At 46.8% G+C, this 14,153-nt stretch overlaps 1 protein-coding gene across 1 annotated transcript in view; it reads right to left on the bottom strand.

Annotated features, from left to right (window-relative positions):
• The window catches only part of LOC144940914 (glucagon receptor-like), a 65,063-nt gene that overhangs the window by 41,084 nt on the left and 9,826 nt on the right, over nt 1-14,153 (bottom strand). The gene's annotated exons all lie outside the window — the stretch shown is intronic.

Here is a 14,153-nt window from a genome sequence, read left to right as displayed (position 1 = left end):
CATGCCCAAAGTCGTAACGTGCTTGCAAATACAATAATATGATTGGCTACGTACGGTGCGAAAGAAGATCAACATACATACATAAACTACCAAGATAAGTAAACTACCAGTATCCAAAATGTGAGCGACGAATGTGTGAATTTTTTTCTTTTTTACAAAATCACGTTCACTTCCCCCCTCCCCCCCCCATCGTGAAGCTGAAGGCATTCCCTGCAGGTTGTTCTCGACTCGACTAAGACTGTGAAGAAAATCATCGATAACGAATCCTGCCTAGATTCAAACTGGTTGCGAGGATCGCACGTTGAGAAACGCAGCCCATACATGGCAGAGGTGAGCCCCCTAAAGAGTACCGTATTCATATTTGAGTACCGTATTCTTGACGATTACAAGACCCTCCGAACATTAACACTGCACCCCAAATATATTCCTGGTGTTCATGAAGTTATACAAATCTGGTCAGATACTGTGCACACGCACACACGAAAGCACATGCCTACCGTGTGTATCAGAAGCACCCACCAACTTTTACTTTAAAATGAAAGTGGGAAAAAGTGTCTGATAATCATGAGAATACGGTAACTGTTTTTTTATATATATATACATTTAGTCTTCAATTGGTTCATTATAGTCATGTTTTCTCCTCCTGTGGATTGTATACATTCCCTGTCATCGAAAACAAAACATGAAAATCCACACACACGAACTCTATAACATTCATTATGTACGAGCAGCCGTGACTTTTGACTTTGTAAAACTACAACTGTTTTACTTAACACATTCCTGCGGAGGGAGCTGGTAGGAACGTTGGGTTGCTCGGTCAATGGCCAGGGTCAACGGCGGCGTGGTGTATTCCGCAAATATGGCCGACTGTGAGGGCGGGCACAAGCCGGCGTGAGTAGGTGAAACGTTGAGTTTTATAAGGGCACCACGGGGTGACCAGCCCCTCCCCACCCAGCCCCACCCCTCCCACCCCCCACCCAGCCCCACCCCTCCCCATCCTCCCCACCCAGCCCCTCCCCAGCCTCCCCTCCCCACCCAGCTCCTCCCTCCCCACCCAGCCCTTCCCTGCACGACAGACACAATAATCCCCTGTGGGCTGGTGTAACCAGGAGGTTCCTACCAGTACCAGGTATTAAAGCCCCACTGAGCCATTGGCTCTTGTTTCAGAGGCGAAGTGGCCACCACGTGATCGCTCGTCACAGTGGCTCATCTCATCATCGTCGCACGTGGGAATGTATAGCAGGAGCCAAATAACACTGGTCAACAAAAAAAGCATTTTTTTTCTGGCCTGGACTTTTGCAGCTGTTTTAGACTAAATTCAGGGTGCTGGTTCCAAATCTGATCTCGGATTTGCTCTAACACATCTCCTTTGTATGCTATCGGCATACCCCATTTTCATTGATTTTACCCGAAATTAACTCTGTCACTTATGATTGCAAGTTGTTGCGAGTCAGTGACTGCTTTAGTGTTAAAATATGGTGCTGTATTTTTAGGATAGTGTGTTTATAATATCATTTTATGTAGATATCCGCATTTATTTAATATTTTTCTTCTGCAGTTTTATTGAAAATGCAATATTTGATATCTCAAAAACTTAATGTGAGACAAAAAAACTGATGCCAGATTTGGAATCAGCACCCCAAAATTACCTTAAAACCGTTGAAATACCTTATGCCAGAAAAAGTGTGTTGACCTGTGTAATCAAAGGCGCATGTTGTTTCTAAATGTGGAAGAGGGGGGGGGAGACAAAAAACCGGAGGAGAAGAAAATCACGGGACCGTCGCAAGGAGAGAGAGAAAGAGAACACACGATACTCCAAATATACAACAACAGGCATCGTCAGGGTCGAGGGTCGAACCCACGATACCTCTTTGCGCACCAGGAGTCATTCGTAAAAAGCAGTTGACAGAATTCTCTTCACGTCTCCTTTATTAAACAACAGTTACAGCAATCAGCATGCCTGGGGACATTTGATAACCAAACACTGCCACCCTTTCTTTGACAATGCGTGCGGTCATTTGCACATGAATTATTAGAATGCTTTACAATATTCAATTTATTGAGAATTTGTGGGATGTGTACTTTCTGTCCTTGAGAGAAGAAAAAGATAATGACTGCCACAGTGGAGCAATTACGGCCATTCTGAACATATAAATTGGCAGCAATATGCATGGTAGGGGAGGCCCTTCTAGCGCTCACGTCAGCTGCACAGTGATATCTGTCACCCTGCACCACCCGTACCGCCCCCCCCCCCCACCATCTTGCTTCAACAACTCGCGCTAACCAGTGTGGCATATATGCATGTTGAAGTTCATTCGCACCGTACGTAGCCAACCGTGCCAATAAAGAGGTGCGGAGGAAGGGGCAACGAAACTAAACACAAAAATGCAATTCTTAAGAAATGTAGTTTTCAATTTAGATTTAAAAGTGCACAGCTCCAGTGGCGTCCTAATATCGGAAGGAAGAGCGTTCCAGACGGCCGCAAAAGCGCATCTGACAGGAACGCTTCGCGGTGACCGTCTTTGTTCGCTGGTTAAAAAGCCACGGGCGAGGATGACTGGAGTTTGCGTGATGATGTGTGCTTCTTGATGTGATCGACAAGGTATATTTATCCTGCACGGTATCCATGCCACCTTGTAATGTATTCGTTGGGCAAACTGGAAGCCAATGCATCTCAGCGAGCACTCGACGGACATGGTCGGATCTTGCAGTACCCTTCACGACACGTGCCAAAGAATGGTGAAGTTTGGTACAAAAAAGCAAGCCCCATGACCACCACATAGCATTGAGGAGGCCTTCATCCAACAGCGGATTGACAGAGTGTGATACTTTATATTATTATGTTATCTGTCATGGGTTAACGTGACCCCTGTAGGTTCACCACAAGTACATATATAAAAAAAAACATGATTCTAGAAAATAATTAGGGCCCTTGATTGTGGCAATGCATGGAACCGCTGGGAAGATGAGTCACCCATCACACGCCCTGACTCATTCGCCAGTAACACTGTAACCCTAAAAAATGTATGAAAGGTGACGTTTCGGGAAATGGTCCTCCGTGTGCTGTGAAGGTGGCCCGTTGGCCAAAACGTTGCCTATTTAAAAACAAAACACATCTATTAAGGCCACAGTGTTATTCATCAATGTGTTGAGTTGTTTTGCTGCTGTTCCATTCACAGTGAGTTGTGCACCACTGCCAATGCAGCAAACAGCATGGCTAAATTGGCATTGTCTCACACGTCTAGAGTCTCCGCAGTAGAGAATAAGGTGACTGCGATCGTTTCAAAGAAGCGTTGCCACCTGTCCTAGTTTTACCAAGATCGTCATCCGTCTGTGAACTATTTACACATTTTGACAAGACAGACCACGGGAGTCGCTTCCAATTAGGGCCGGTCTCAAAAGGCAGAAGGGCGCATTCCATTCTCATGGAATCCGTACACTCGACAGAATTTGTGTGCGCATAACTCTGAAAGAAGAACGGTAATAAACTTGTGATAATTTAACATATATATGTTAACGGCAAGAAGCGTGTGTCTTTGTAGATTATTGTAATATCGACCGCGATCGAGATGTCCGTTTGAGAATGTGGGACTAAGTTAATTGAGTGGCCGTGTGTTTCCATCCATTACATTCCTTCCCCACGACTTCCCTATTGTGAACGTATTAATTGCTTTCCATTAGCATCCGCACTAAGGCCACGTACGCTATTTCCAGTCGAGTGGCCGTGCATCATCCACGTGAGTGAAGCCGGCTTGCCCTGCTGTGTCTGTTCTCATCTCCGTGGCATCTGCCTGTGCGCGCCGGTTGCTTTTTATTTTAACGAGGCTAATTGTAGCAAGCGATATCCCTGATAGCCTGACCTTAGCAATTGAATGTAGTGCTTTATTTGCATCCTGCTAATGCGGCCGTATGTCAGTTGCGCGATGAAATGTGCGGACGCCGTGTGCTTTGCTGATAGACTCCACGGAAATCCGGCAAAGCAGCTTGTGGTGTCGTGGTTATTGGCGATGCCTTTGGCAGTGACAGCCTTTCGTGGAGCCACATATCTCGTCCCTAGGATTTAGAGGAATAGCATCGCGAGGCAAGGCGATGCCTCGGGAGTGCTACCAACTGGGGCTGAACGATTAATCGTTTTCAAAACGAAATCGCAATTTGAAAAAATGCGATTAGCAAATCGTAAAGGCTGCGATTTTTTTGCGATTTGAAAAGTCCTGTTACTTTCTTATTGTAATTGTTTTATTTTGTATTATAACTTAATTTATTTAACTTAGCAATTGTTCTTTTTCAATGAAAACATTTTAATAAATACACGTTGGAAGCAATTCATATCTTTTAAGTTCTCATCCTTGCATTAGAATATATAGAGCAGTTCATATGTTGATGGTATCATGTGGTAATGCTCCATCACATGTTTTAAATCCATTACACAGTGAATATTGAACTGAAGCTTGACTTTAAAAAATGTAATCGCAAATGAAATCGCAATATCTGTCAGAGAAATCGCAATTAGATATTTTCCCCAAATCCTTCAGCTCTACTACCAACTCGTGGGGTCGTTTTATCCCTCAATCTGTAGGAACACATCGCAAGGGCAGTATATTTCACAGCTGTGTCAAACCCAAAAGAGGCAAAAGACAGCACAGAGCGAAACGTGTGATGCTCTTGTGAACTGACACTCGATTTCATGTACACGGATGTAATTCAAAATGTGTGTCCCATGGGTCAATGTGCATACGGTGCGTTGCTTAAGAATGTTGTTCGTTAATTTCACTCCTCCTGCTAACAACCCCTGCCACTTCCACATCGTATATATATATTTTTTTTTTCTTACCTACGTGACTTTACCGAAAAAACCAAAGAGTATGAATCCTTGCAGTCACGGAAACTTCAAATCTAGGATAGAAGATTGTTCACTGAATGCACAAAGCATTCATAGCTAAGTGTAACATCACAACTGTGCTGATGAAATAAAATGTTTGCGCTTAACAGAAGGTGCACATGCACAATTTTAAATGTTTGCCCTGTTAGCTACTCCGTTACTTAAAAGTGCACCTATTATTTAACAAGGCGGCTGTGATCGATCCACTGCTGGATGAAGGCCTCCGCAAGCCTCTCCATCTCTCGCGCTCTTGCGATGCAGCAAGCCATCGATCACGTGCACATTCGAAGATTCCTTCGCTCCATCTCCGTGGTGGGCATCCTTTCTGGCGTGTTCCCTCCTTTGGCTGCCAATCTACTGTCAGCCTCGACCACCGACCACTGACTTGTCCTGCCCCAGCAGTCGATATGTTATCCCGAACTTGCATAGGTTCTCCGATCCGTCTACCAGAATAATTCCAAGCACGCGTCTCCCCATGCTTCATGCGCAATATTGAGCGTTTGTTACTGGTAGGAACCTCCTAGTTACACCAGCCCACAGGGGATTATTGTGTCCGTCGTGCAGGGAAGGGCTGGGTGGGGAAGGAGGGGCTGGGTGGGGAGGGTGGGGAGAGGCTGGGTGGGGAGGGTGGGGAGGGAGGGGAGGGGCTGGTCACCCCGGGGTGCCCTTATAAAACTCAACGTTTAACCTACTCACGCCGGCTTGTGCCCGCCCTCACAGTCGGGTATACTCACACACACACTCACCCACACACTCACCCACACACACACACCCACACACACACTCACACTCTCACCCAGATACTCACCCACACACTCACCCACACACTCACCCACCCACTCATCCACAGACCACCACACTGCGGGCTACACCACTGAGGGTCTTTCTGCTTCTTCCCTCGCACTGCTCCCAGTGCTCCACTTTGGATTCCCTCTCCCATCGTCTCTCTCCCGCCCCGAGCTCCTACAACACTAACCTCGCTCAAAGCCAAGCAACGTGCCAACTCTTGATCGATTACAACATCGATACAGTGCTGTTTGTCGACAGCCGTTTGACGTTCATGGCCTCTGAGCCCTGTGCTCGGCAACTGCGTTTTATTTTTAGTATTTGGTTGCTTTAATAAAATCAACATTATGCTGACATAAACGGACCGCCAGATTTCCAGCGCCTCCGTTGCCACGAACGCACGCGCAGACGACACAGAGCTGTATCTGGAAACCCCAGACGTGTCCTCATTTCGTGGGTCACCTGAAATAACTCGTGTATCTCCCCCGAAGCTCGCCGGCTCGACGTTCTTTAATATTCCGCGTGGACACGTCGGTTCGTCCTTCAGCTCTTCGCGAGCTTCCTCGCCGACCATCGTGCGTCAGGCAGCCCCCGTAGCTTGCAAATTACATGGCGGGGTTCCTTTTGCGCTATCTCAAAAAGAACAGAATCCATGCGGGTACGGTACGCGACGACAAAAAATTGCGCTCGTAAAAAAAACGTCCTCTGTACTGCGTGGAATATTTCATCATTCTTCCATAATATAGGTTTTTTTTGGGTTCGATCGCGTAAATATGAATGTGTCGTTAAACCCGCCACCACCCGACACAGCCAATTGGTAAGGATTGTCACGTAAACAGAACGTGCCAATTTGTTACTAGTACAACACACCAGTGTGTTGAGCAAATCCACAACATTCACAATCTGAATACAAATACATGTATCGTCAAACCCACCACCACCCGACACAGCCAATTGGTAAGGTTTGTCACGTAAACAGAACATGCCAATTCGTCACTAGTACAACACACCGGTGTGTTGGAGAGCAAATCCACAACATTCACAATCTGAGTATTCCCGCGAAAGCCTCCGTGTTAAACTTTCACCGTTCGGTAAGCGCAGAAAACATCGTCATCCATTGATTCATAATTAATTTATTTTGGGTGTGAGTGCCGTACAAGTGGAATGTTGTTTTACTCCACCACCTTTAAAGAGGCAATTAAAACTAAGTTGTCACATCATGGGTGGGGGGGGGAAGCCATTACATTTTATACGTCAGCTTTCACGACCAATATCGTCCCAATCATCACATTGTAATCAGTACTTTTGTGCCAATTGATTTGGTTTTTGTCAGCCAAATCGGAGTGTTGAAAAGCAAGCAAGCATGTTGACACCATACCTCCACGATAATATAACCCAAAAATAACCCACTTATGAATCACAACATTGCTTGTGAAAGCCTGCGTATAGGAGTGGAGGCTATTACAATAAAAACAAATTCCACTATGCAGAGAAAAAGAGGTTATGCAATTAATTCTAGATTTGAAGCTTTCGTGACTGCAAGGATTCATATTCTTAGGTTTTTTCGGTAAAGTCACGTAGGTAAAACACCACCTGATGACGGAGACTTGTGTTGCCTCCGAAACGTCGTGATTTTTATTTTATTTTATTTTTTTATTAATTTTGATGTTTTACCTACGTGACTTTACCGAAAAAACCTAAGAATAGGTTATGCAATCAAATTTTTTTTTACAAACGATTCGGGTTTTTGCGTGTGCGTGTGTGAAAACGCCAACGTCAATATCACCGCATGGTCTTAAAAGGTAACAAAAATTGGTGAGATTTCGAAGGAATATTTCCTGATTCACAACAGCGACACGGGGAGACTGAAGGTGTGCAATCAACATACATAATAATAATAATACCGTGATTTTATATACAGCGTCCTTCATGCAAATAGCATGCCAGAACAGTGAGGTTTGTTTACAATCTAGATTGGAAGAGTAGGTTTGTGGTCGAGACATGTGAAAATCTTGTGCGTGTTAGAATTTTGTATGCGGGTCTGATAAAGAGGATGTGAGGTGGTGGTGGGAGGAGGGTGGTGGGAGGAGGGGGGTGGGGCTTTTTCAAATGTACTTTTGATGTTATAAAACAAAGCTAGCTCTAGATTTAAAGCTTTCGTGACTGCAGGGATTCGTCTTCTTGGTTCTTTCGGTAAAGTCACGTAGAAGGGAAGTAATAAAATAATAAAAATAAAACATTTAAAAAAAAATACAATTCTCACGACGTTTCGGCCGCAACGCAAGCAGCCGTCCAGGTCTGTCGGAAAGACAGCGTCTATTTTATTATTTCCTTTCTACGTGACTTTACCGAAATAACCAAGAAGAAAAAAGCTCTGATCCATTATTAAAGAGCCCGCAAGGACCAATAATAATTTACGCCCGCCGCCGAGGAAGTTCCCTGATGCGTGACGCCACAAGACACCAACCCCTTTGTAGATGATGATGCCCTTTGTATGTGTGCGGCGCTGTATCAGTGCTTGTCCCATCTCCGCCGCTCTTTCTCGGCCATTGAGCCCGAGCAATACCAGAGACTACAAACGCAAGCATCGGAAGCGATGAGCTGGAGTGGAAAGCCACGGATTGGAATGCGTCCCGAGTGGAGATGAAGCGACGAGATCGGTTTGTGGGCAAATGCATCCCAGGGTCACGAGAGGTGATGGCGGTTTGGGGAAGGAAGCCTTTCATCCAGCAGTGTATCGACCATCACAAATGATGATGATGATGATGGGATCTGGCCACTCGTTATACTCTATGAGCTCGCGCGTGTCCGATCCCGTTCTCTAGGTATTTTATATTTTGCTGAAAACTTTTTTGTTGCACTTGTTCATTTTCCAATATTGCATCAAGCTGTCTCTCCCCCCCCCGCCCCCCCTGGTCGCGTGGATTTTTCTCCGGGTCCTCCGGTATTTCCCTCCACACTTAGAATCAACGTCACGCGTTTAGAGTGTGTGGCTGCGGCTATACGTTGCCACGCGATAATCCACTTTGTTGAGCTATCATTTGTGGCCAGGTCGCTTCTGAAGAAGAGCTAAAAGCTCAGTGGGCCTGACCTGATACAAAAATAAAATATATAAACTACCACGGTGCCACCACTCTCCAAACGTCTGCACACGCAATGTTACGAAATCAAAAGCATTCCTGAATTAAAAGCCTCGCTGAGTTAAAAGTCACGTACTTTATAAGTAGTCCTGCCAAGTATTTTTTTTTTGCAGTCGGGAGCCATGTTGCTACGTGTAATCCCAATTGAGTAATTTACAGATCATTATAAATAATAATTGTTGTTGTTTTTGCACTATTACTCGTAGAGAACCCGTGGTTCTGCAACGTAAAATAGCACAGCAATCATCTCCATGTTCTTCTGACAACTTTTGTACGCGGAGCACTCAAAGTAGTTTGCTTTTTTACATAATAAAATGCCAATATAATACGTATTGTAAGGTTTTTTTACATACATATAGTAACTAGGATTTCAAGACTATGTTGGCAAAAGAATTACATTCATGTGAGCACAAATTGAAAAGCTCGAGTGATTTGAAATGAACCGTACTTGTCATCGGCATCCGTTACTCCCACCTCTTCCGCCGTTTCAACTCAACGTTAATTCGTTACACTAAAGATCCTACGTGTAATAATTGTTTTTTTACCCTTCTATCTGGCAACAAAACTGACACCTTTCTTTTTACAAGGAGTCATGTTTGCATAGACCACAATACCTGCAGCCATAATGCAAACAAAAAACATAATTCTGATAATATATGCACTGTCCTTAAAATTGATTGGTCCACACCCGAGACAGCTTTCCTTAGAGCCTAGTCTCACATGGGTTCGACCAGATGACGCCAAAAGGCGCACAACTCAAAGACAATGCACCATCAAAGATCATACGCGTAGCCAGTTGCCCAGCTAGTTGCGGTGGCAACGGTCTGCAAGCAGCGACCAACTACAGAGTTATTGTTGGGGTGGACAGGAGCCTAGCCAGCAGCCAGCCAGGAAACTCGAGGCATAGATTCTATTTTTTTATAGTAATATGATTAATTGAAATGAAATTATTTGGGTCTTTCGTTAAAGTCACGTAGATCGGTTCAAAGAAAATAACAAAAGAAAATAACCAAAAAACTACGACCCTTTTTTTTTCTTCCTCCTGATGACGATCGCTTGCGTTGCGATCGAAACCTCGTAGTTTTTGGTTATTTTCTTTTAACCCATCTACGTGACTTTACGGAAAGACGCAGAGAATATGAATTCCTGCAGTCACGAAAGCTTTAAGTCGAGATTTTAGTGAAATTAATTATATAATCTCTGGTAACGAAACTGGGATATACAGTATTCTCTAGATTATGACGCACCCCCTCTAAATCCCCTGTATTTTTAATTTAAACTTAGATGTGACTTATTATCTGGTAGGTGGGTGCGTGTGTGTCCAGATTTGTTGAACTTTATTGACAATGGGCACAAGTGCTGGGGTGCGTCTTACTTTCCGGAGCATGTTATATTCTAGAGAATACGATCATTGAAAAAAAAATCTAAGCTTTAAATGCAGTTACAATGTATGTCTGAACACCCTTGCAAAGGTGAGTTATGTGCGCACGTATGTTGAACGTCTTTCGCACCGTACGTAGCCAACCTTCGGAGGTGTTCCATCTGGAGAGTTTATCTCGTCAAAATAGTTGAATATGAAAAAAAGATGTGCTTGGAGCATGTGGAAAATGCCTCGTCGTACACGTCCAAAATCGCGCCAAGTCTCAGCGGTGTGGTTTCCTTAATTTATGGGGAGAATCAAACCCCTTGCGAGGTCGCCATTAGACGCGCTCCCACGCTCTGCCACAGCTGGGCTAACTTAACATCACCCACGCACTCGGCACTTGCACGCCCCATCATCGGACATCAGCCAAGGTCAAGCAATCGACTTCTGGACGAACGCTGCCGTCTCCCGCAATCCTGCGCGCGCAATAATCCACCAGGCGTCCGCGCACGTGCCGACCTCATCGTTCCAACCAACCCGTCGAGTCGGGACCCAAGCAAAGTGAAGCAACCGCGTGCGTTACCGCGGTTGCGTGCGACTGCTCGCTCGCTCATCCGATCGGTTGAGTGAGTGTGTGTGTGTCCCGGGTCGTTCCGCGCGTCAGCCAGTCATCTCGGTCATCTCGGTCAGTCGACTCCGTGGCACCTGCTGGGTCTGCCCCGTGACCTCCTGCCAGCGGGCGTTCGACACTTCACGTGACAGCCTCAAGGTGCACTTGGCCTGGCACAAGCGTCGTGGTGACGTCACCGCCACTTAGTGGCGAATGGCGGTTGTTGTTGTTGTTGTACCGCGCGTCGTTCCACCGTCGCGTCCGACGTTTCTCTCCACGCGCCGGCAACGAGTTTTTGGGGAGAGAAATGAACGATGGTCCGGAACGTGGAGCGGAACCCCTCGTGTGTCGTGCCCAATAGCAAAACGCGGTGGAGCCCGAAAACACGTCACCAGGGCCTCGTGTGTGCGCCGGAGACTCCACTTATAGGAGCTCCCCCCCTCCCCCCCCCCCCGAATATCCGCTACTCCCATTGCCCCAGCACACCCCCGCCCCCCGATCAATCCACACGAAACCCTTTCATTTCCATATCGATCCCTTCCTATTCTACGTGCTTATGCGTGGATAAGAGGAGTCACTTGGAAGCGGTGCTCAAGTAGTCGAATTGTCCGTGCCTTGTCCACAGGTGAGTCACCCAGGGTGGAAGCGCTAATTCCTCCTCCCATTATCTGATCCTTTGTGCGGATAAGAACACGGAGAGGGGTAAGCGCGCATAGGCGCGTTTACTTGACCTTTACTGCGCAGATACGACAGAGCAATTTGCACGAATAAATGCGTCTAATAGGAGCCACCCTCAGCCCCCCCTCCCCACCACATCGAGTCTCACAAGGGGCATTTCGCTGCATTTAAAATCACAAGTGCCCATCGCGTCGGGCCATCTGTTCACTCGTCCACGGGATCTGCGATTGAATAATTACGGGGTCCCCTGTTTGCTCGCTAAAGCCCCCTCGAGTGGATAGGGGGCGCGCTCGATCGATTCCAAGAACACGAGTGGCTGCCTCGCTTCGTCCGGGTATGGAAAGAGGAGAAAGCCAGAGGCGACCCACGCATGCGGCGAGGTAACAGCCACACAACGACGTCCATTTGCTCCAACTTTGGGCAGCCCCAAGCTAAAACGCCTGGTGCATGCCCGGGCAATCCAGCATCCCGAGAAACGACTAACCAGACGGCCTCAGCTCTGAGATCTATCAATGACAAAACAAATATGCTACTTTGTCGATTACTGTAGCTGGTCGCTTGGCCAAATGTAGGCGAAATTAGACGTGTAAAGTGAGTTGGTTTAACACGTAGGCTCTCGCGACCAATATCATCCATTATAGAGGTGATGTTGGGGTTAGATCGCGTAGAAGTGTTGTCACCACATCTACGCCTCTATCTATATAAGGAACGAAACAGGTGGACTCCTCCAAAAAATGTGGCTGTCGTCTGATGAAGCTAGGTGCAATTACTGGCGAAACGTCGTACTCAGATTGTAAATGTTGTGGCTTGGCTCTCCAACACACCGGTTAGTGCTGTACTAGTGACGAATTGGCCACGTTCTGCTTACGTGACAACCCTTACTAGTTGGCTATGTCGGGTGGTGGCGGGTGAACGACACATTTATATATTTACTCGACCTAACCCAAAACAACCTCTATTACCCTTTAGTTGGGTAGGCCCAGCCGCTCTCTATCCCCGAATCACAGCCGTTCTGAGCATTCGGAATCCACACAGAGATAAGGTTTTGCATACCGCGCTTATTGCTGTGTTTTGCTGCTGCCTATTCACTATACCTGTCGACAGGATGTTCGGATAAAGGAGCAAATGGCAGTTTTCAATTCCGCAGCAAAAAAACTATAAATCGTACACGTAACATACATCCGGCACTGTTTTAAAATGTACGCAGGATATATAGCAAAATGCAAAGTAAACATTTTTCAAGAAAAGGCCAGCGGTTTCCTGCTCAAAAAGGGCATTTGAAGTGGTGCTTATCTCCCCCGCGGTGGAAATTAACCCCCCCCCCGCCTTTTTTTTAATACGTAGAATATAGTTTTTGTTTTATTGCACCGTAATTACAAATAGAGCCTCAAGCGGCAACGAGACGTTATAGCGCTGTCACAGAGCTGGGAGCATTCGTCTGTGAAGGCAATTCGTCGCCGAGAAATTGTAATTGACCCCCTGTTTAGTGATCGGTTAACCGGGTCCCTCACCAACCGCCATATCCTGCCTCCTGAAGGCGGGAAACCCCCGGCCCCATGATCCACGCCCAGCGTGACGGCAAGCTCGTGGTGCCCAACATGGCACCAAGCCCCCGCCCATCACCTCCCGTACAGCGGCACAAAAAGATCTCCCTATAGCCTTAAGAGACTATTGAGGCAAGTGCCCTTAGCGAGCACCTATGAAGGCCAGAACGGCACGCGAGGGTGTGGGTGGCCAGCACCACTCCCGGCCGCCTTTGGCTCCCTAGTGGCGATGTTTTTACGCACCGCACCAGGTACTAATTTGAGTCTGAGAAGACCTAGGGGAGACCCAGAACCGGTTCAGATAATCGTCACTGGTGTTGGCCGTGAGCGGGAATCGAACCCGGGTCACCAGGTCCGTAGCGCGCACACACACACGCGCGCGCACACCGCCGTGCGCATTGTTGTGAGACTTTTAATTTCTTATTTTTGCCAACTATTTTCACGTTATCTGACGAGCGAGGAATTCGAACGTGACTATCGGTAATCATTTACTGTGTTTAAATAATCAGGTAGCCCAGCCCGAGAGTAAATGAAACACTGTGGTAAGTAGGGTGGCCAGAGCCTCACCACTCTCACGATCATTATTAATGATCGAGTGACATACAAGTTACCCTTTGACATTACAGCCAGATCATCAATGAAAACGTCTCAACGGGCGGCAGAGCGGAGCGGTGGGAAAACACACCCGTGCCTCGGAGGCAAGAGGGGACCCATGTTCAATTCCCTATTTGGGCACCTTTCTGTGCGTTCTCCTGCTTTTGTGCATGGGCTTCCTATTGAGTTCTCCAGTTTCCATGCGTAGTCACGGTGGCTCGGAGATGTTAACTACCTCGCCTGGAGTGCAGCAGGACGTGGGTTCGATCCCGACCCTGAAGCCGTCGTATTTTGAGTTTGCGTGTGTGTCTCTCTCTCTCTCTCTCCCCCCGTGGTCGCGTGGATTTTTCCCTCCGCATTTAGAATCGACATGCGTTTTTAGAGCATTTGTCTGCGATACATTTCCGCGTGATAAGCCACTTCGCGGAGCGATCGTTTGCATGTGTAGTACCGTCGAATACAGGTCGACACCCGGGGTTGAGGCACACTGAGGTTTATTACAGCAAACGTTGTGACATACACACTTGAGGGGGTATTGGCCCCCTCACCCGTCTATCTG

The sequence above is a fragment of the Lampetra fluviatilis genome, chromosome 23 (assembly GCF_964198595.1).
Source record: "Lampetra fluviatilis chromosome 23, kcLamFluv1.1, whole genome shotgun sequence".
In the NCBI taxonomy this organism is placed as follows: Eukaryota; Metazoa; Chordata; class Hyperoartia; order Petromyzontiformes; family Petromyzontidae; genus Lampetra; species Lampetra fluviatilis.
Note: the sequence above shows the minus strand (reverse complement) of the source record. Positions and strands in the feature narration are given on the sequence as shown.